The 19,136-nt window shown below is 49.2% G+C and overlaps 1 protein-coding gene across 5 annotated transcripts in view; it reads left to right on the top strand.

The window, feature by feature from the left end:
* Positions 1-19,136, top strand: part of PLEKHG3 (pleckstrin homology and RhoGEF domain containing G3) — a 102,045-nt gene that overhangs the window by 43,969 nt on the left and 38,940 nt on the right. The window contains exons 1-2 of one of the 5 annotated variants that reach the window (XM_048220062.2): positions 17,488-17,728; positions 18,774-18,879. The exons of 2 other annotated variants lie outside the window; for them this stretch is intronic. The gene's annotated coding sequence lies outside the window, so the exon portion shown is untranslated. Of the gene's footprint in view, positions 1-17,487; positions 17,729-17,768; positions 18,413-18,773; positions 18,880-19,136 lie in introns of those variants that run through there. 2 more of the 5 variants (XM_048220061.2, XM_048220060.2) reach the window with 2 other exon arrangements.

Below are 19,136 nucleotides of genomic sequence, written 5' to 3'. Positions count from 1 at the left end.
CCCTGAGTCTGCCAGATCTTCACGTGGTGTCCTCCCTGTGGGCATGTCTGTCCCTGTATCCCGATCTCCCCTGATTGTTAGTCTATCAGTTGTGTTGGTTTAGAGCCCATCCTCGTGACCTTATTTTAATTTGATCATCTGCAAAGACCTTATTTCCATATAAACTCACATTCACAGGTACTGAGGGTTAGGACTTCAATATCTTTTGGGGAATCATAATTCAACCCATAGCAGTGCCCTTCCCTGCTCAGTTCCCTGGTGACCCAGGCTTTTTTAAGACCATGAAAAGGAGGTGATGTTTCCCTCAGCTCCAAGGGCAAGAACTTCTCTTGTCAGGACCTCCTTTTACTTGCTCACACAGTGTGCGCGCGTACACACACACACACACACACACACACACACAGGTAGGTCAGGACAGAGAGGACAGAGGCTGGACTGCCACATTAACATCTGGAGCCAGTGGCGTCGGTGGCGCATCTGGCCGAGGCGAGGCATGGAGGGTGCCAGGTGCTCTGGCGGGATGGAGAGGAAACTGCCGGCAGAGCAGACGGACACTCAGCCCTCCGAGCCCAGCAGTTTGCGCACAGCCACACCAAATCTGTTCTTAAAATATCCCCCTTTTCCCTCCAATCCCTCTACCCTTCCCATACTCATCCCCTTTCACCTTCCCTCCCTCGGCCTCAGGCCCTCCCCGCAGTCTGATTAGGGTGGAGGCAGGGGGCCCTTCTGTCACTGCAGCTCTAGCATTTGGCACGGGAGTGATAATTTACGGGGCATGGAGAGCAGCGGAAGGCAGCCTGCCAGCGGCGACGTGGACTCTTCCATCTGTACCTCCAGCTACACACAAGTGATCCCGCCTGCCTACTGACTACCCCTGCCGGGTCTCATCTTGTTAGGTGGGGCCAGGAAATGGAATGTTGGGATCGGGATGTTGCTTCCTGGGTCCCTGGCTTGAGGGGTGCAGTAGAGGCCTTTCAGACCCCAGGCGTGGTAGTGCTCTTGTAGCCTCTGGGCTGGCTGCCATGAGGCCTTCTCTCCCAGCCTCTCCCCTCAGCTCCACCCAGGCTTGTCCAGCCCATGTCCCCCTGCCTCTTCCCACTCCCCACTTAGGCCCCGTTCAACTTTCTGCCCTCTCAGCTTCCCGCCCAGCTCCATGACTGGTTTCCCTGGTGTCAGGCCTGCTGTGCCTCAGTACATTCACTCACACACATACCCACACTTCACAAGTTCACACACAGTCACATGCCCACACACTCACACTCTTAATACTCTCTTACACACATGCTCATACACAGTCTCTCTCTCTCTCTCTCTCTCTCTCACACACACACACACACACACACACACACACACACACACAGCCTCATACAAGCTCCCAGAACCTTCCTGGTTAGGACTCTGCCAGGGCTAGGCAGGGCCCTCCTTGAGTTGGCTCCTTAGGCGGCTTATAAATGGGCCCCCTGGGTAAATCACCCATGGCTGGGAGAATGAGAACAGACAGGAAGCAGCTGGGCCCTGAGATGGAAGTACAGGGGACTAGAAGCCTGCCCCACGTTCTGGTTAAGTCCCAGCTGCACTGTTGTATGTCCACAGGAACTGAGGTGCTTGCTTTATTTCTCCAAGTCTCAGTTTTCTTATTTGGAAAATGGGGATTATGTTATGCATTTCACAGAGTTGTGCTAAAACTAGAAAATGCATTTGAAAGATACAGCCTGGCCTACAAGAGGCATTTGTTATTATTTATTCAAAAATTTAATTGCATTTACATTTAAAAATAAGTAACAGTCACATGATTTAAAATTCAAAAGGCAGAAAAGGGTATAGAGTGACATTTCCCTTCTACCCTGTCCCCAAACCACATGGCCTCCTTTCCCCCAACCAGTGTTACCAGATTCTTATGTTTCTTTCCAGAAAGATTTTAACATAATGAGTAACTATATACACATATATTATTGTTCTTCCTTTTTTCCACAATGGTACGTACTGTACAACTATTCTGCACCTTACTGTTCTTACTCAACAATATATCTTGGAGGAGCCCTGGGTGGCTCAGTCATTTGACCGTCTGACTCTTGATTTCAGCTGAGGTCATGATCTCAGGGTTGTGGGAGTGAGCCGCACGTCTGGCTCTGTGCTCAGTAGGGAGTCTGCTTGGATAGTGTCTCCCTCTGTCCCTTCCCTCACTCATTCACTCACTCACTCACTCTCTCAAATCAATCAAGTCAATCAATCTTAAAAAAAAAATCTATCCTGGAGAATGTTTCATGTCAGTACATAAAGGGCTTCCTCCCGGTTTTATGGCTGCCCTGAATTCCACCGTATGGAGGTGCCATCATTTGTTTAACCACTTCTCAATAGATGAGACATATAGGTGGTTTCCAGTCTTTTGCTATTTCAAACAAAGCTGCAGTGAAAAATCTTATATAGACATCATTTCCCACAGATCTGAGGCTATCCTTTAATACTGTAAACACCATCAAATGGACACCAAAAAGCCGCTTTTCCTGGCACGTGGGTCACTCCTGCTCTAAAGTAGACAACCTCGGGCTGCAGGAGGTCTGATGAGCAGCCGCACATGCCTGCCCTAGAGCAACCCCAAAGACCCTTGCTTGGGCTAAAGAGGCAATCCCTTCCTTTCCATTTTCAGCATTTCCATGGGCTTCAATCCACAGGTAGTGAGCTAACACTGCCCGGAGGTGAAGGACAGTGAAAAAGAAGTTCTAGATCTGCTGTGGAGAAGGGCGCTTGCAAACCGAAGAGCATAGCGCTCCTGCATTTGCCTGTAGCTGCAGCCCGCACATGCCCACTGGACACGCAGCACCTGGCACGCACTGCGCTGGCGGTGACAAGACGTGTGCAGACAAGACAGGGCAGGCCTGCCCGCAGGGAGCCTGCAGTGTATGGCGGAGACAGATACAAAGCAAATAATTCACACACCAGCTGTGACCCAAAAACAGGGAGTGGAAAGAGCATTCCTCAGTTTAGGCCAACCCAGAATTCTGAGACAGGCAGGGGCACCCCTTGACTTCTTTTCGGAAGCCCCTTCAGGTTTTCCCTGGACACCCCCCCCCCCAAGCACCTTCGCCTCCTCCCTGGTTATCTTTCTATCTGTCTCCCTCCTTTCCCTCCCTGGCTCTGGGCAGGCGGAGGCCTGTGGGCTGGGTTGGGAGGTCGAGGCTGCCGTGGAGGCGCTCACAGCTGGAGCCACGGCGGTGCCTCAGGCTTCTCCACGGCTGCCTGACATGGGTCTCCCGGGCCTGGGAGAGTGGCTTGGGTCACTGGGAGAGTGGGGGATATAAGTGAGGAGAGCTCAGTTGTCACCCACTCGAGGTTCCAGGGAGGGCCGGCTCAGGCCCAGGCAGCTGCTTGGGGCCGTCCTTATCGGGGGCCAAAGCAGGCTCGCCCTTCCTGACACACAGGAAAGCGGGTATCTGATAAACTGGATTGCACGAGCTGTCAGCCACTTAGTGTGGTAGCCCTCCCAGAAATATTTGCATAGTAGATGACACCACAGGGAGGGCTTTGCTTCTCGCAGAGGAGGGAATTGCTAATTACACAGGCCAGGCAGGCTGGCTGGTGGGAAGATTTTAGTTGGGTGGATCACAGGGAACCTTCCCGTATTGGCAACCCTTTACTTCATTTAGGATGGTATCCTCCATAATCTCTGCCCTGATTTCATTGTTGTTTTACCTGGGAGGACTCTGTAAAAATGAAACATTTGCTTAAGTGTGGGAATACCTCATATTCGGCGCCCTCATCTGCACCCAACAACTTCCTAACCAGCTGTTCTCCACGCCTTTTAAAAGGTCCTCTCCATCGTGACAGTGGCCCCATGCAATGGGAAATGTAGCCTTGCCACACTGAGAGAACCACACCCACGAAGTCACAATTCTGTAAGCATGGTGGGTTAGTGTTCAACTTCTAGTATAAATCTACTGGGAAAGAGAAAGATGGAATTAGAGGCCATCAACCATAACAATATAAATGTAGAAATACAGCTGGCAGAAGCGGGGTGGGGGGGTGGGGGGGTTGAAGGGAACCTCTCTGTGGGAAGCCGGGTGAGGAGCTCATTTAATTGCAAGGGGAGTGTTGAACATCGGCCCAATCAGAAACAAGCCAGCTTTAAGCGCATTGTTTACAGTTACAAAGATAACCAATAGAAGGACTGACAATTGTAATGGCTGAACCCGAGAGGATTGGGGAAGAAGGTGGGGGTTGGGTTAGGGGTTAAATCCTCCTGTTTCTCAGCCTGGAGTCACAGCTGAAGTTGATACAAGTTTTGCAGCAAACTGCTTAGTGTTAGGTTGATGACCATCTAAAAGCAGAAAAGTCTGAAACCAGCCATCTCTGGAAAGGAGGGCCAGAGTGGGGCAGGGATCTGTGGCTTTTCTCTATAATCCCTCTTAGGTCAAATTTCAATTATGGGGAGGCTTTACTTTCACAAAACTTCCAAGAAAAACCTTCTCAATTTTTCGTGTTTTCCGTAATGGGCATGTAGGACAATGATGATGTGTGATAAGACAGCATATGAAAAGCTTAATCTGTGTTTTAATTATTTATTTCAAAGTTGTAATTGTGTGAAAAACACACGACCAAAATTTACCATCTTAACCACTGTTATGTGTACATATTCACATTGCTGTGCAAGAAATCTCTAGAACTTTCTCATCACCTGGTAGAACTAACGCTACCCATTGAACAAGTCCCCATTTCTCCTGCCCCACAGCCCCTGGCAACCACCATGCTACTTCCTGTTTCTATGAATTTACTACTTTAGATACATCATATAAGTGGAATTATGCAACATTTGTCTCATTTCACTTAGCATAATGTCCTCAAGGTCCATCCATGTTGTAGCATGTAACATGATTTCCTTCTTTTTTACAGTCAGATAATATTCAATTATGTATATAGACCACATTTTCTCTATTTTTCTATGGATAAACATTTGAGTTACTTCCACCTCTTGGGTATTGCAAATAATGTTGCAAAGAACATGCACGCAAGCTTAATTTGTTTTTTAAAAAGGACACCCCAAATAGATGTGGAAATGATGGTCAGAGAAGGCCCCGAATTTGTTTAAGGCCCTCCTGGGCCAGAGCAAGCCTAAGGGCTTCCTGCCTTCCCCCTCCTGACAGCGGGAAGGCTGATCAAGGCGTGACCCCTTGGGATGGTCTACAAGTTGGAGGAAGTGTGAGGTAAAGTCATGGAGTAGCATGGAAAGTGCACAGAAAGGAGCCAGCTTGGCAGAAGCCTGGCACATAGTCCGCTCTGCCACCGTCCGCCTCTGCTGGTGCTCTTGCAGCCCTGCTGAACCTACCCAGGGCCCCGGCCTGGCTTCCGGTAGCTGTGCGCAGCCGCGATCAGAGCGCAATGGGAAGACAAGTCTCCACTTGATTAACTGGCTGCCTTTCCCACAAGCTCACTTTTCTCTTTTGGTCTTGGGCCCGTGCCTTGGTGCTCATTTGCGGGGCTGGTTTAGGTCTCTCCTGGGTTTGTCAGGACCCCTTCACCTAGTCTCTGGCGGTCCCGATCGCTCAGATCTCTTTCTAGGCTGGAGGCTGTGGGTGGGGCCGTGTCACTCTGCTGGCTGGCTTGGATGGTTTCCCACTGTGCTAGGTGACAGATTGTTCTTGGACAGGAAATTATTTAAGTTCAGCTTTTCCTCTGATGATCTGGGAGGCATTCAGTCAACACATGTGGAACTGAGATCCCTTAGGGATTTGGCCATTTATGGGGTCCTTAGGCAAAGCGTGAGATACTTCCACAGTGAAGGAAGAGTAGTGGGATGCGGGGTCTCCTATATCAGTGGGGGGAGGGTGTTCCCTATGGGGCTATTGCGAGATGTGGAAGTTATTTCCTTCCTCACTGGACTGTGGCTTGGGAGCCACCTGGTAGCCTCAGATGACCTTTTGTGAGGTTCTTTTCAGAGGCAGTGGCTCTCAGAGGCAGAGGCTGGGGGACAGTTGCCAGAGTTCAGGCAACTGATGTCTGTGTCTAGGAAGGAGGTTGACACCAGGGGTCTTCTTCATTTCCCAATTCTGCACCATCTGCCTTTCCTGACGTAGATCATTGTTGGGGATGTTCCATTCCAATTTATCCTGCCTTTTTCCCTTCCAAGCCCCGGAGGTGCATGGAGGAAGGATGTCCTCTAAGACTTAGTATTTAATACATAGCCACTAGCCACATGTGGCCATTGAGATGTAATTCATTTCACTTAAGTAAAATTAAAAATTCAGTCTCTCAGTTGTGCTAGCCACACTGTAAGTGCTGCGTAGCCATATGTGGCTCCCGTAAGGGCCGCTGCAGATAGAGAACATTTGCATCCACACAGAAAACTCTTTTGGACAGCACTGCCCTAAGCCTCCTCTGTCTTTTTCCCTCTATGATTCTGATCTGGAGTGATTGATAGCTGCTGCTCCCTTACACTGGGGCCCCCAGAGCACGCTGCCTACTGAGAATTCAAGAGCAGAGAATGAGCAGGGTAAAAATGCCTTTAGTCTCCACTTGACATTGAGTCCAGGGCAGCCTTAGGCTCTGAAATCTTGCTCTTCCTGCATAGGACACCTACTGGGTCCTTGCTCTTCCTAGTATGACACCTACAGTCCTGAAAACACCACCCAAGCCCTGTAAGTGAGTTCTGGCCTGCAGCGAGGATTCTGTTCTGCTCACTACCTAATCCATTTCATGAATTTTCCATGGTGTGAAGATATACCAGCCTAACCCGGTCTTCTGAGCTAGATCCTGCTCCTTAAACACCTACAACCCTTTGGGTGTTTAGCCAGTCACTAACCTGCTGCAGTGTCCTGTGAGAGGTAGCTGTTGTCCCTGCACAAGCCCTCCTAGCAAGTAACCATTTGTTTCCCTATGAAAAGAGTCTGGCTATTAGGGTTGGGAAGAAGTGGGGACAACCGTCTATCTGGATTCCATAACAGGGAATGGGGTTTTCCAGAATAATGTAACACGGCCTTGTCTTCTTCCCCAGGCCAGCCCCATATTGTCCTTTTGGTCTTTTGGGTCCACCCCACAGCACAGGTATTCCCCTACATGACAGCTAACTTTGGGACTCTGTCAGTGAACTTCTTTTACCTCCTTTGTCAGGGATGCTGACAAGGAACTATGAAGAGGAAGTAGGAGGGAAACTTCCACTCTTTCCATGGGTGCTGATAAGCTCAGAGAATATGAATCTTGGGTGACTGGCAGCCCTTTTCCCTGCCTCATTGTGACAGCCAGCTTATAAGGTGGTTCTGAGTAGAGTAGAAAAAAGGAGAGAAAACAGAGCCCTGAGACAGTATTAGATCGCCTAGAGGCAGCTGTGCCTTCACACTCTTGTAAACTAATGCACCTCCATATCTGGATTTTCCAGTTCTAAGAGACAAAGCCCTTTCTGCTGGAGTTAGTTTAGTGTTGAGGCTCTGTCACTTGCAACCCAAAGAATTCTAATTAATACAGAGTCATTAGATCTGAATATTCGGAAGGAGGAAGCCCCTGCTTGATGGTCAAGTTCAGGTCTTTGTCAAGACACCTGAAAAGAATGACTATACTGGAATACCACTGAACCAGAGATAGCTCACATGTATACCAGGGCCGCCCACAGACCAACCTTGACCAGAGCTTTGCCTTCCCAGCACTGTCTTCTGTTCCTCATATTTCCTCTCCTCTTCAGCTCCCCCAAATCCTCTCTGTCTCTCAAGACTCTGGTCAGAGGCCGCCTCCTCCAAGAAGTCTTTCCTGACCACTCTAGCCTATAGTAAGCTCTCTGCCCTCTGGCTTTTAGTACCAATTAGAATTATCCAAAATTTGCAAACTGTCTTATACCATGTCTGCTTTCATTGTCTAGAACAGCACTTTAAAAATTTTACTGTTATATGTTTATAGTTTGTCACCCTTTCCCACCTGGCTGAGGTCAGAGATGGGGTCTGATGCTTTTATGTCCTTGACAAGAGCCAGCATAATGGTTGGCACATAATAGAACCGCGATGAATGTCTGTGGATTGGAAACTTGCAGAAACAAGTGCGAGAGCTATAGGAGTCAGGTCTGTGTGCAGGTCTCCTCAGTGGGAAATAAGCACTCCATTTAAATGCCCAGGAGGATGGGGGGTTGGGGAGGTTGCATTCCCCTAGTTAGCTATGTGGTCTACCAAAAAATTATTTTTCACGTCAGGGAGTGAGGATGGAGGGAGAGGAGGAGCCTGGGAAGGAAATGAAGAGCAAGTGAGAATGTAGATCTTTGCTTGATGGCTAACCTCCCAGGGAAGGGTCCCTAGGTCACATGGGCTGGTGGAGACTAGAAATGACTCTGGCCTCAGACTTCTCTCAACTTCTGTGTCCTGAGAGAGGAGAGCAGACCCGTAGGGTGGGCGCAGGTGGGGAAAGGCACAGTGGGAATCAGCTTCTCTCTGGAAGTGTCTTTAGGACTGGCTCAGGGGCCACATGGGAGAAACTAGTGTCCTCATTCCACTGTCACTCCTCATTCTTTTTTTTTTTTTAAAGATTTTATTTATTTGACAGAGATAGAGACAGCCAGCGAGAGAGGGAACACAAGCAGGGGGAGTGGGAGAGGAAGAAGCAGGCTCATAGCGGAAGAGCCTGATGTGGGGCTCGATCCCATAACGCCGGGATCATGCCCTGAGCCGAAGGCAGACGCCCAACCGCTGTGCCACCCAGGCGCCCCGTCAGTCCTCATTCTGGATCCATTTTAATGCAGCTAGAGATTACATTTTCCACCTGACTTGGGTTTGAATGGCATTTGGCTATTTCCCAAACACCCTACCCCAACATTTGAGGCCCAGGATTTGCCAATATTAAAGCCATTATAATCATTTGAAGGATGCTCACCCACCCCGGGGAGGGCAATTCCATTTACTCAGTTGACGCATTCAAATGCTAGTCTCTTCTAGAAACACTCTCATAGACACACCAGAAATAACATTTAACCAGATGTCTGGGCATCATATGATCCAGTCAAGTTGACATGTAACACTATCACAAACCCTAACATTTACTAAGCATTTACTATATCCCAGGCATGTGCCAAATACTGCTATTATTTCATCCTTAGAGAGAGAGAGAGATGAATGAAAACTACATAAAGAAACAGTACTTATCTTAGGTGACTTCTTGTCTCTTCCATTTGTAAGATTCTTTGACTTGATACGGCATTAGAGAAACTAGGATGTTGAGGTGGGCTTGGGAACCTAATACTTAGAAACAGAAGTACCAATAGCATTATAAGCTACCTCTTTCTGTGGACTAGGAACTATGTGTTCCTTACAAATATTTTCTCACGAATTCCTAGAAAACACCCTGTGAGATAGGTATCATTACTCACCCCATTTTCAGATGAGGAAACTGAGGCCCTGCAAGGTTAATGGCTTGACTAAACAGCAAGTGTTCAGGTCTGTTGATTCCAAAGCTTGTGCTCCTAACCACCCTGCTTGCAGAGGGACTGCAAAGCCCTCCATATCTGGTCTGGATGCCTGAGAAGTCGCCTTGCCATGAGGTCACAGGGATGGAGGTGAGCTGGGAGAGGGCGAGGGCAGAGGAGTGTTGCCGTAGGAACAGCAAGTGCCACTGTGAGGACGGGTACCAGGCAGGGCAAGCTGGGGCTGGGGCAGGTTCTGGAGACAGTCATGCAGGAGTCTCTGAGCCCAGCAGGAAGCCGACTCCCCGCTCTCTTCAGCAGCACTGGGTAAACTTGAGCTTTGCTCCCGGTCTCTCCAGGGGCAGGCAGGACAGGATGTTCTCTGAGTTCTCGCAGCCAGACGATTCCTGGGAACAGGTGGCAAGGCCATGATCAGGGCTCCAGAGACTGTGCTTGCCAGGCGAATGTCCTGCCTTACCTTTTATGGCTGGCTTGCTTGAGATGTCACTGGTCCTTAGAGATTTTTGCATGTTTCCCCTTCTCATCATCTTGATGACCCTGAACCACATTCCTCCTTCTCTCCCCATCCCTTGATTTACCAGCCCCTTGAACAAGTCTGTCACTCACTTGTGAGCCTAGTAGACTTTCCAGTCAGTCCTGAGGCAATTCACAGCAGTTTGGTTGGGCAGAACAGGGAGGGGACATTTCTTGGGTTTAATTTACTTAGGTTGTTCCCATCTGCTGGAGTCTAGTGGCTCCCTGGGAACCGGGTGGGGTATTTTGGTGGCAGGCTGCCAGTTAAGAGCACAAGTTCAGGCTGCAGAGGGGCCTGGGAACATGTCCTGGGTCTGCCGTTAAGAGCTACGTAACGTGGGACATGTGACTTGACCTCTCTGAGCCTTGATGTTCTCACCTGTAAAATGGGAGAGAACTATTACTTGCCTCCAAGGATGGTTGGGAGGATGGAATGAGACTACTTGTGGAGCACTTAGCACTGCCCCTGGGACAGTGTTATCCCCATAATCTTCCTAGCAGGCTGAGGACAAACCCGGGCCTGAGATAAGGGTATTTGGATTATGGAGTCAGGGGTTATGAAGCCAGACTTGTCTCCTTAGTCAAGCCTGGAGATGAAGAGAAAAGAGAGCTTGTAGCTGAACAGTTTGGGATTCCTTAAGATGATGGAATCCAAGATTTTCAGGACTGGAAGAAATCCTGGCAATCCTCTAAGACTGAGAAGAATGCAGTTATGTAGCAGGAGAGTGAGGAAGGGAGTGGGCCAGAGTGAGGGCCACAAACGCCACCTGAAGGGAGGTGAGGTTTCCATGGGAGCTCCTGGCAGCCAAGAATAGGATAGGACAGTGCGGGCTCCATGTGCCTGCTCACTGCTCCCGTGGAGGAAAGGTTATTCCTTCTACCCCGGGGTCAGTTCCTCATTTCTCCTGGACGAGATGCTGGTGACTTAGGAAAATAGATTGACTGGGTCCTAGTTGCCCTAGGACCTAATAACCTAATCTGGTTATTACTGACCCATGTTTCCTGTAAGGTCTGGCACAGAAACCGAAGAAAGAGTATGCCAAGGTGCCTGCGTGGCTCAGTTGGTTAAGCATCTGCCTTCGGCTCAGGTCATGATCCCAGGATCCTGGGATTGAGCCCTGCATCAGGCTCCTTGCTCAGCAGGCAGCCTGCTTCTCCCTCTCCCTCTGCTGTTCTCTCTCTTTTTAATAAATAAATAAAATCTTAAAAAAAAAAAAAAGATTTCTCCCTTTCCCCCTGCCCTCCCTGCATATAAATCAATCTTTAAAAAATAAAATAAAATGTAAAAAAAAAAAAAGTATGCCAATCTGGGCCCCATTGGTTTCTTGGAACAAGTGCTCTGTACTCTTTGAGCAGGATACTCTTAGAGCAGCCAGGGCCGAATCTACCTATTATAGGCCCTTGTCTAGGAGGAAAACATCAACAACCAAAATTACAGTCGGGAAGAACTACCTCCATCTGCAAGTAACTGGGCAATTACCTCCTAATTAAGCTCTTACTGATTTGTTTTCCGAGTGTTCCGGTATAGTACTTGGTAGGTGTACCCCGCCCTACTTGTTACCAAGGTGTTGAAGATTAAGCATTTCACATGAATCAAAGCATTTCACCTTTCATCTGATTAAATGTAAGAGCCTGATTTGTTCCAGCATCATGAGGCCTTCTAAGCCATACCCGTTCATCTCTGGAGCACTGGGTTTGCGGGGTGGGGGGGTGGGTGGGGGGGTGGGGGGGTTCTATTTTGAGTCCTTAGTTTCAGGGGAGGAAGAGAAAGCACCAGGAGGGGATAAGACAAAAGGCAGAATTCAGACCACTGTTTTCCCAAGCGTTGTCTATGGGTCTCCCTTGCATCTGAATCATTTACTGTTAAAATGCAGATTCCTAGGGTCCGCTTTAGTTGTGGGTCAGAAACTTCCCAGGTGCTTCTTACGAATACCGAGGTCTGAAAATCTCAGAAGCAGAAAGTTTTATGGGATATTAACAACATAGATAAAAAAGTACACAGACAACTCACAACACTATTTCAGCTCATAGTTTCTGAACCCACCCCAGAAAATCTTTCACTTTAGCATTAAGCTGGGGGAAGCTTGACTGTTCCACGTTTAAACTTTGTCTATCTGCAGGCAGTGCCAAAATAGAAAAACGTCTGGCCCAAAGGCCAGAAGTCCAAGAAGGGACAGTCAACGTATTAACCAACCCCTAGACCATTAAAGGCCGACGCCTAAGTGCCGACTCTCTGGCCTCAGGTGTTGTAAATGCTGACTTACAGCCGCTTTAACTGCCGATAGATAACGAAGGTGAACGTAAGTGGATCTCCAGAAATGGTTCACATGCGGCTCCCAGGTTCTTGAAAAACCACAAGTGATTGGCAAATGTTTCTATTGCAGACACAAACTCAAACAAACAGCTCATTTCCTTCAAGAGCTCCTCACAGCCGTGGCTGGGAGCCTGAAGGTAGTAAGGAGGGGGGAAGTCTTCCTCTTCCTTCCCCTATATCTTCTTCCCCTTTCCTTTCTTTTTTTAAAAGATTTTATTTATTTATTTGCCAGAGAGAGGACAAGCGGGGGAGGGGGGCAGCAGGCATAGGGAGAAGCAGGCTCCCCGCTGATCAAGAAGCCCAGTGCGGGGCTTGATCCTAGGACCCCAGGATCATGACCTGAGCTGAAGGCAAATGCTTAACTGAGCCACCAGGCATTATCTCCCCTCATCCCCATTCTGATGTCAGATTTTTTTCTGACATTATGGAGTTTAGACTGGGAGAAAGAAGCAATTGATAAAGAACTTCAGGAAGGGGATTTCTCTTCTCCCCACCCTCCCAACCCCCAGGCCTTTGCCCTCTCAGAGTGACTTACAGACCTTCCATTTTATTCCTTTCAGGAAGCCTGGAGCCACAAGGCTCTGAATCACAGTCTTGTAAGGCACGGTGTTACGCTGGTACGCTGAACTTCATTCAGTGTATTTGGGGAAATGCAGAGCTGGGGCCTGCCCACCAAAGATTCTGACAGAATTCTGATAGATTCTGATTACAGGCAGCCGGGTAATTCTGGAACAGGTGGTAGTAGTTCACACTGGAAAAAAAAATTAACAGCTTTATTGAGATATATTATTGCACATACCACACGGGTCACCCACTTAAAATATACAATTCAATGTTGTTGTTTTTTTGTATAATAACTATTTTTGTTGCAGGGCCGCAGGGTGCTTGTCTCACCGAGTCAGTCAAAGAATGAGTCTCGCAGATATGAAAGGGTGAAATGAAGTGAATGTTTATAAGTGAAGGTGAGAACAGGAAGGAAAGGATAAAGCTCTCTAAAATGAGAGGGGTCCCGAATGGGTGTTGCCATTGAGGTCTTTTATGGTTGGTCTTTTATAGAAGACTGACCATGGACCTGGAATCTCCTTGACGTCACCACTGATAGCACCATGATTACTTCTCCTTTGAATATCTCATCTCTGATGTTTAAGACAGACGAGGTGGTCTGGTTCAGTTCCCTTATCTCTGGTTTCCTTACGCCTCAGCATTTCCGGGATTTTTGGTGAGCCTGATCACGTAGCCCGTACCTATCTCTCCCTACCTGGCCCCTCCTGTCCCTTACTCATTTTTAGTGTTTACAGCACTCCTAAAAGAAACCCCGAACCCGTTAGCAGTCACTCCCCATCTCCTCCAACTTCCCTCCACCCCTGCCCCAGCTCTAAGGCAGCCACGAATTAACTGTGTAGATTTGCTTATTCTGGACAGTTCATATACACGGAATTATATACATGTGGTCTTTTGTGGCTGACTTCTTTCACTTACCATAATGATTTCAAAGTTCCTCTATGTTGTAGCATCAACCAGTACCTCGTTCCTTTTTATGACTGAATATTCCATTGTAGAGATATACATTTTGTTTATCCATTCATCATTAGCTGATGGACATTTGGGTTGTGCTTACCTTCTGGTTATTATGAATAGTGATGCTATGAACATTCGTGTACAAGGTTTTGTGTGGACAGATGTTTTCAGTTCTCTTGAAGACAGACAGACAGACACACACACACACACATATATATATACACACACATACATACACATACACACACACACACCTGGGAATGGAATTGCTGAGTCTTATGTTCACTCGGTTTAATCATTCATGTATGAGAGTTCTAATTTCTCCACAACCTCGTTAACACTAATTACTACATGTTTTTTATTTTAGCCATCCTAATGGGTATATAATGAGATTTCATTAAAAAAATTTTTTTGAGGGGGGAGGGGCAGAGGGAGAGAGAGCGCAAGAGAGAGAAAACCTTAAATAGGCTTAAGAGACTGAAGCTCCCAGCCACCCCTCATTTAAATTTTTTTTTTTTTACTTTTTAGTTTTTTAAGTTGGCTCCACACCCAACATGGGGCTTGAACTCATGACCCCAGAGAACAAGAGTCACATGCTCCACTGACTGAGCTAGCTAGCCGGGTGCCCCTCATTGGTTTTTTTTTGTTGTTGTTGTTGTTGTTTTTTGGTTTTTTTTTGATTTTCATTTGTATCATGGCTAAGGTTGTTGAGCATCTTTTCATATACTTATTGGCCATCTGTGTGTCTTTGGAGAAATGTCTATTTAGATTTTTTGCCCATTTTTAAATTGGGTTGCTTTTTTATTTGGGTTATTTGCTTGTAGGGATTCCTTACATATTCTAGATAAACTCTTATCAGATATATGATTTGCAACAATTCTCTCATTTTTTGGGTTGTTTTTTTACTTTCTTGAAGCTCCTTGAGGCATAAAAGTTTTAGCTTTGATGACGTTTAGTTTATCCTCTTGTTGCTTGTGGTGCACACTTTGAGGAACATTACCAAAATGCAACTCGCATCTCTTGAAGCTTTGAGACTTCAAAGCTTGGTTGGGCTTTTTAGGTCACCTTGGAGGAGGACTTCCTCCCCCATCCCAGCCAGCCCGGGTTCCTTCTCAGGACTGGAAGCACAAAGCCTCAGGAGATTTTCGGTCTTTACATCCCCTCCCTCTCCTGAGGTCTACCACAATAGAGCAGCTGAAATGACAGTTTGGAAATGTCCTTTATGGTGAAAACTCAATGGTCTTTGTCTCTGGGATTTGAAATTTTGATGCAGATGTTGGCCCCCAAGAGTTCGGCAGGAGGAGGGGAAGGGCTTCGAGAAGAAACCCTTCCACTGATTTCCATTGTGAATGGAGATTCTCTGTGCTGTCTTGGTTTTCTCACCCATAAAATGGGGGAGAATACCTCCATCTGCCCATCTCAGTCAGGGTACTGTGAAGATGAATTAATCTGTATTTGTTAAAACACTTTGAGATCTTGGATTAAAGTCATTACTGGAGCACAGGGTATTATTATACCAATAAGTGATTTAAGAGCAGGGGGAGTGCAGCCACTAAAGCAAGGATGGGAAGGGGCAGGAAGGAGAGAGACTCTGATCGCTGGAGTCTGGGCCCAGACACAGGTTTTTATCCTTAGAGGTGAGATATGATTTCAAACTGTTTGGGTTATTTCATCTGAATTCAGCATTGCTTTACAGAGTGCTTCCTGTATGACTTCTGCCATAAGGAAAGATTACAATCTTTTTAGGAAAGAGGTTATGTACATTAAAACAGAAGCAATGCAAGGCATTATAACGAAGTGCTGAATTGAATATAACAGGTGTCAAAAAGAAAGCAGAATAGATGGTGATGAAGATTAGCTTTGCCCAGGTCTATCACACACGAGCTGCGGGACCTTGCCTCTGTTTCTTCTGTGACTATAACCGTTTGTACAAAGGGCTTAGAATAATGGTTAGCACATAGTAAGCACTCAAATGTTGGACCTATCTGGGATCTTGTCAGGATCTGCTTTTGCTGGTTATGTAATCTTGGTCAAGTTGCAAGAAACCTTCTGATCCTCAGTTCTCCCATCTGTAAAATGGGGATAAGGATACTGACTAGTTCACAAGGTAACTGCGAGGATAGAGACAATGTGAATAGCATAGCACTGGGCCTTACAAATGGTAAGCATACACTAAATGAGTTATTATTACTGTCATTGACACTATTCCCTGCCCGAGGAGTGAGGGGTGCACTCAGTAATAGCCTTCTTTGAACTTGGGATTTCAGGTGGACAGAACGGGACTGATAGGATTCAGGTGATGAGAGAAAAAAGCAGGATCAAAGAAGGCGGAAGTATGAGGAAGGACTGCCTACCCCCCCCCGACCCGCCCCCTCCCCCGGAAGGCAGGAAGGGACTTGGGGCTTCTCACTTTTCTCTTCGGCGGGGGGCCCGGCAGGCTATATCTGGTGGAGCCGCGGCGGCTGTTTACCCCCAAACTCCTTCCGCAATCTCCGCTTTCACCCTTCCAGGAGGCGAATGTAGGGCTCTGCAAGGTTGGAGCCGACCTTCCCTCCCCGAGGAATGTGGGTCCCGCTTCCGGGGCCGACCAGGGCCAGCGCTTACTCCTTCCCCCGCAGTCGGGAGCCAGGAGCCCCGCTGTCTTCACCCCACCCTCTGCCCGGATCCTGTTTCAAAGTCACCTGAAAGCCATTTCCTTCCGCGCCCGTCCCTCTCCTCTCCTCCCCTCCCCTCTCCGTAAATCACCTGGAGTTTGCATTTGCTTGGAGTTTTTTTTTTTTTTTTTTTGGCTTGTTTTATTTTTAACAACTCTTATTTGCCGTTTACTATACACACTTGTCTACACAGAACCCAGTGATTCGATATCAGTGTTCCATTCTTTCTCCCTAGGAACTGGTGATAATGTCTGACCAGTGGGATCTCTTCTGGGGCCCCACCTTGGGCTTCTCGTCTGCCTTGTGCTGGACAGCATCTTTTTTCCATCTTTATTGATGAATTATTTTGCGTTTTAAAATTTATGATCTTGCTCAAAATCCAGGCTATCCTTATTGAGTGTCCGTGACCCCCTTCCAGGTGTGTACCTTCCCATGTCCATATGATTACATACAGACATAAAAACAGGAGACAGGTTCTCTGGTCTTCGTTTTACAAAAACGTGGTTCTCTATTACACAGGTTTCTTGAATCTTGTTTTATCCACCTAGCAGTCTTTTGGTGGACTCCCGCTAAATTACCCGTTTCTTCATCTCCTCAGCTTCCCCGAGGCTTGGATTTACATTTGTAAAGGATCACAGGGACCGAGTTGCGGTGAGGAATTCACAACGTGCCTTTCTGACTCAGAAAAGCCGAGATGACCTGGTCTGGTAGGATCGAGACCCCCAAAGCCGATCCCAGCTAATGTCTTACTAGAAATCCCCCTTTCTTAGCCGCACAATGGGGGATATTTGGCTGTGACACCGGGGTGACCCCCACCACGTGCGTCTTTGTATCTGCGAGCATCGGGGCGGTCGGGGAGCGGCTCACGTGGGACTGGACGGTCACCGTCTGGGCGGCGCGCTCGCCCCACCTGCGGGCGTTAATCATTAGCTGCGCAGGATCCCCTTCACCCCGGGCTGCGGCTCGCCGCGTCGCGAAGGTTCTCCGGGTCCCGGCGAAGCCGCCAATTGCTGGATTCCAGCGGCCGGCCCGAGTCTCCACCCACTGGAAAAATTCCTGGCCCGCCCCTCCCGCCCGCCTCCCTCCCGCGGCAGCTCCGGCTCCGCTCGCCCGGCCCCGACTTCCTGCCCGGCGCTGGAAAGGCGCGCGCGGGCTGGGGTCCCCGGGGGCCGCGTCAGCAGCTGGCCGCGTCCGGGGCAGCCGAGGGGCTGGGCCGTGGGCGGGAGCGGCCGGCAGCCTCAGCCCCTGCCGAGAGCGACTTTCAAACTCGCGCCTGCGTCGCGGCCGCACCTGGGCAGCCTCGCGCGCGGAGCGTGCGGGACCCAGCGGGGCGGCGACCGCGCGGTGAGTGGCCCTCGCTTCTCCCCTCTCCTTCGGCCAGTGGCCGCGCCCGGAGCCACTCCGAGGCCCCCACCCTCCCGGGCCCTCGCCCCAGCTCCCCGCGGGGTGGGGACTCGGGGCGGCCGAGGAGGGCCCGGGGCTGCGTGGGCGCTTTCCAGGGCTAGCCGGCAGAGGACCGGAGCGCGAGAGGCTCGCGCACGGACACCTTTTCTGTCCTGTAGTCCCCACCCCGGAAACAAAAGGAGTGAGCGCGCCAGGTGGCCCCGGGAAGCTCCGTTTGAAAGCCGGGAAGCCCGCGAGGCTGCGTCCGCCCTCTCCGCCTGCGCGCTCGGCCGCTGGAGGACTGGCCCTTGCCTCGGACTGTGGGACTCGGGCCGGGTGGACCCTTCTGGGGAGGGATTTCAGCCTTTGGTCCTGGGAGCCCAAGGGGCGCCAGCAGCTTGTTTCGGGTTGGTGCCACACGGTGCTTGTTCTTGGGAATCTCAGCTCTTGTCCTGCCAGGGGTAGAGTGGGTGGCCAGAAATGGGATGTCGGGAGCCGAAGGCATAGAGGCCACTGCCTGCCACTGTCGTCCTCGACCTCGCCCACTCCTGAAATCTGTTTGGTTAATTTTCTCCCCATTCTCAGCCCTTTGGTTTGGAAAGCTAAGATGAGACGTGCAAGCTTGAAATTTCAAGACATCTTTAGGTAGCTACTTTTACTCTTTGGAGCTGCTTTTGAAAACAGAACGGAATGGGAAATGTAATGGTAGGAGGCTGGAGAGGTGTGGCCTGGGGGGGGGGCGGTGTTAGTGGCCGCTGTAAGAGTTTCATCCTCGAGGCCACTTCCTAAACTGTTGGTGAATGAGGGAGGCTGTCTTCTCCGGTGCCCCTGAGGAGGCGACTCAGACCCCGCGCTATCCTACCTGGAACCCTAGACTGGGAGTTCTCAGTCTCCCCAGCCCTGCTTCTGCATGCAGCCCAATCACACTGAACTTAAGAAATAAGTAGGGAGAGTAATGACAGCCCAGGAGGGCTTCCCTTCTAGCGTGTCTCCTGTTTCCTTTTAGGAGAGTGCCTTTCCAGCACCTCCCTTGCTGGATGGGGAGTGGAGTCCTGATTGACTTGAGCTGGGAATGACTTCATTCCAACCATCCCCAGCAGAAAACCTAGAGAGTAAGAACCAAAGGAAGGTGTACCCCTTCTGTCGTTCGTTCACCCCTCCCAGTGATCCCAAGATGCCTCATCTCTTCCTTCTAAGCCTGCTGTTAATGCTCCTGCTGCTTCTGCTGAATCTATTCCCTTCCCTGAGTGCTGGGCAACCCCTTGGCTCCCTAGTGTCTTGCTCTGGGGTAGGGCAGGGAGTCAGCATGGGGTAAACCAAGTCCTAGAAGCAGAAGGAGTCGTTTAAGAGTTGTTTTGGGGGCTTTTCC

Source organism: Ursus arctos, unplaced genomic scaffold (genome assembly GCF_023065955.2).
Source record: "Ursus arctos isolate Adak ecotype North America unplaced genomic scaffold, UrsArc2.0 scaffold_25, whole genome shotgun sequence".
Classification (NCBI taxonomy): Eukaryota; Metazoa; Chordata; class Mammalia; order Carnivora; family Ursidae; genus Ursus; species Ursus arctos.
This window is presented reverse-complemented; position numbering and strand designations above follow the sequence as displayed.